The following is a 4,158-nucleotide window of genomic DNA, read 5'->3' on the forward strand; positions in this document are numbered from 1 at the left end:
CACTCTTTCATTCTTTCTGTGAGCACATCGAAGATAAAGTTGTCTCCAAAGAACCAAACAGACCTTGTGCTTCACTCTCAGGTCTCACATCACATATACATATATTCCAAACACTTCCAATTAAAAGCTCTCGTACAATGAGTACAGTAGCAAACCTTTGTTAATATTATGAAAGGGGTGTGTGCTAATATTTCCCCATGATGATCTAATTAAGTAGTAAAAGGATGCTTTCCCCTGCCTCCACACTTTACAGGCATGATAAAGGAACATTAACCTGTTTTAGTGATTATACATGGGGAAGAGAAATTAGAACTCCCAGTTCAGACACTAGGTTTTCATCATTATTATTGTGTTGGTGGAGGATCTAATAGCCCTTTGTAAAGGCTGCTTTGCTATATGACAAATGGTGTAATCTTTTCAATATAATTAAAAATTAGATTTATAACAAATATCCTACTCAGTCTTTCTTCCCAATGGAGACCCAGAGCTGCATTGTTCTCCTATCCTCCATTTTATACTCACGACAACCCTGTGAGGTTGGTCTGGCACCGTGTGTCACTCGGGTTGCCAAGTGTAAATTCCTCCAAAGCGGGGGACTCCCGTCCGGCGTCTGGAGTGCGCACACCGCACGCACGTCACCCAGAAGTGACGTGACGCCACTGGGCACGCTGGGGGCAGGGCCTCGACCATCCGAGGGAAAAAGTTTCCCCTCAGATGACTGTGGCCCCACCCCCAGCGTGCCCGGCGTGGTCACGTCACTTCCGGGTGACGCACATGTTAGGGTGGGGTTCCCCCCGGGGCCCAATCCGCTGCCGGTGGGGAACGGGCCTCTGGGGTGGGGTTTTCCCCGCTCCCTGGGGGGTCTTGGCAAGCCTATGTGTCACCTAGCAACCTTCCATGATGGGTTGGGGATCTGAGTATTAGAGACACATGACAGGTTGCTTAAAAGCTCTCTGATTACATATTGCCTGTTATGAAGATAACCTGTTCCAGGGTGTTCCAGTTCCCTTCATCACTCTGTGGTTGGTGGCCAGTTTTCAGACATGTAGCATTATTTTCTGATGAGTTATTCTTGCCACAAACAGAGACCTTTAGCTTCCATTGCAAATAGCTTGGGATAGTGGTGGCTTGTTTCACCAGGGCCAGGATTTTCCCATGTCTGTCCATTTTGGCCTTGGAACTCTGATAATCATCCTGAAGCTGGTGGCCAATTTTGAGTCTCCTAGACTTTATTCTCTGATGAGGATCTGTAGAATGAGGATCTGGGAACCCCAGGCTCAGATCCCCACTCTGTAGTGGAAGCTGGCTGGGTGATCTCGAGCCGGTCACATACTTCCACCCTAACCTACCTCATAGGAGAATGATATAAGCTGCTTTGGGTCCCCGTTGGAGAGAATGGCAGGTTATAACTAAAATAAAATGAATAAATTACAAAACAAAAACGAACACACCCCAGATGGACAAACAGACTGATTATTTTATTACTATGGGTCCATGGCAAGAAAAGTGATTTGTTTTATTATGATATTTGGTTTGGATCAGGATCGTATGGAGGACCCAGGTGGAATCTTTGTCTGGGGGTCCATGGGTGGCTCTTGGCAGCCCTGATCACAAGCAATAATTATCCTATTAGTATATCCAAATCAGGAACAGCTCTCAGCAGCTGAACATGAGACCAACATCTGAGCTGTGGCAAACATGCCACACCTTCTCATTATGTCCACCTTGAATTTCCTAATTGTTCACTGTAAAAAGATGGGGGAGAACAGGTTGCCCAGAGCTGTCTTGGCAAAGTGAAGAACAACTTGTACTGTTCTCAGTCAATATTTTCATTATGAATTTTTAGAGAAGAACAGCAGAGTTAGCATGAGGCCAGCTAAGAGGACCTTCCAATCACTGTATCTCCATGTCAGGGAAAGCATCCCAAATCTATCACCTGAAATCACTCCACATTTCCAATATATAGGACAGATGGACTCACATTCTAGCTGTATCTGAAGAAACAAGCAGTGACTCACAAAAGCTCATACCCTGCCACAAATGTTGTTAGTCTTTAAGGTGCTACTGGACTCTTGCTCTTTTCTACTATCACCAACTGTTTTGGCAGCAAATCCCTTGTTGAACTTATGGCATTTGCTGCCAAAAGATGGTGATAGATTTACTGCCTTTAAAAGGGGAATTGGGCAAATACCTGGAGGAAAAGCCTACTGACAACTACATTCATTGGATAAATGGAACCCAAATGTTCAGAGGCAGTCTGCCCATTAATTTTCATTGGCAGGGGCAAATGGTGAGGGAAGAAAAATGTTGTCTGGAAGACTAAAAGTGCACTAGTTCACAAGTAACAGAAATGCAGGAAGGTTGTTATATAAATCACATGGCCATAAATGAATTTAACAGCTAGAGACTATCACATTTAACAGGGCATTTCTGCATGCATTAAGAATGCAAGTCAAGCTGAAACAGACTTTAAGTAGACATATGACATCCCCCTAAACGTGCTCCCAGAGAACACATCCATCGAAAGGTATTCTGTGTTGGCTGCAATGCCTAACAGTCTCCAATTTATCCCTGTTACAAGGACCAAACTAAACACAACAAAGCAGCCATTTTGGATCTCAGAGCTGGGCTAGTAGAAGTGTGTCTGCATGGAGCATGTGCAGAGGGAGCTTTCAGCCTTCCTCATCCATGCACATCTCTCTCTTTTGGGATAAAAACTGGAATCTCTGCTCCCTGCTTTATATGTTGCTAGGGGAGGCACATGAACAACAAATGTGCCTGCCCTTTTCACGTGTAATTTATTCCTAGTATGCTGGGGAAATGACTACCAAATGTATAATAGAATTGTTGAGCCGGTTCTTGCTGGGCTTGTGATGACTTCAGCTGCATGGCAGCTTGAGCTCCATAACAAAAGCAGGCTAAGATCCTAGGAGTGCACCAGTAGGAACACTTGGATCCTAACATAGCCCAATAGGGTTACCTGGGCCCTGGATGGTGGGTGGATTATCCGGGCGCGATCACACCCCAACATCTGGGAAGTGGAGCGCACCGGTGGTTTACCGCCGACAATGCGCCTTAAAAACTAGTACCTCCAAGGTACTAGTAAACGTTTGCCATGGGCTGCCTCCAGACGCCCGTGGTGTGATCGCGCCAGCTCGCAGCATTCCCCTCGTTTACCTGCCGGCACCGAGGGAAGGATCCATGGTGTGCCGCCGGCGCGTCTGATTGCGTAATCGCGCATCAAACTGCACCGGGGCAATTAGCCACGCCCCCCCCGTGATATCCGGCCTGTGTGAACGAGGCCCTGGAAAGGTAACCTTGTGTAAATAGCCTATCACGGGGAGTGGGGTGTGTTTTGGGTGTGACTTTCTTTGGGCAGAAAACCTGGCTTCGGCCAGGGGTCTTGGTCTTTGTCCTCACTGCTGAATCCCTTAATAAACTATGAGCTGATCACTCAACGCGTCTGAATCCAGTATATTTCATCAGCCTTTCTTGACCTTTTGCTTTCAGGCCTGATAAGCATGGCAGCTAATGTCATATACTGACTGCATGCCATGCAGAGTTCTGAAATGAGCTAAGGTTGCCGTATAGACTAATGATGTCATGAAGTCACTGATAATTTGTTAAATCTGAGGGAAGTAAGAAGTGACATGTCCACAGGCAATGCCTAATAGAAAAATGGCATTTGGAGGTTCTGCCCCAGTGTTAGAAGTTCCCCAATTGCAGTCTATCAGCTTCCCCTAACTTTCAGATTCTAAATCAAATCTCTCCTTCCCACTTTGGCAAAGTAAGAGATGAAGGCAGAGAGGTGATGAACATCATTATAAAAGACGCAAGTATGAGTTGGACTGAAGGAATTTGCTCTACCTATTCTGGGGTAATTCTGATTAGATTTTATTATACAGTCCAACTGCTGCTGCTTTTCTCATTATCCTCAAAAACTCCATTATCATTTCTGAAGCTACCTGGTGTTAAGAACTACCAGGAAAGACCAGGATGCATATAGTCTCCTGAAATACTGTTCTCTTCTTCTTTTTTAAAAAATCACATTCTTACCTTGCTGTGGTAATTTTCACAAAGTAGACAGGCTCTGCTGCCTTTTCTGCACCAATTATCTCTCATATTGTCTCTTCAGCTGGAGTTTCTGAGAAAAGATTT

At 45.2% G+C, this 4,158-nt stretch overlaps 1 protein-coding gene across 6 annotated transcripts in view; it reads right to left on the reverse strand.

The window, feature by feature from the left end:
* The window catches only part of UNC93A (unc-93 homolog A (C. elegans)), a 38,341-nt gene that overhangs the window by 33,393 nt on the left and 790 nt on the right, over window positions 1–4,158 (reverse strand). The window contains exon 1 of one of the 6 annotated variants that reach the window (XM_015422178.1): window positions 4,057–4,106. The exons of the other annotated variants lie outside the window; for them this stretch is intronic. The gene's annotated coding sequence lies outside the window, so the exon portion shown is untranslated. Of the gene's footprint in view, window positions 1–4,056; window positions 4,107–4,158 lie in introns of those variants that run through there. 6 annotated transcript variants of the gene reach the window in all.

This window comes from Gekko japonicus, unplaced genomic scaffold (assembly GCF_001447785.1).
Source record: "Gekko japonicus isolate JY-2015 unplaced genomic scaffold, Gekko_japonicus_V1.1 scaffold347, whole genome shotgun sequence".
NCBI lineage: Eukaryota > Metazoa > Chordata > Lepidosauria > Squamata > Gekkonidae > Gekko > Gekko japonicus.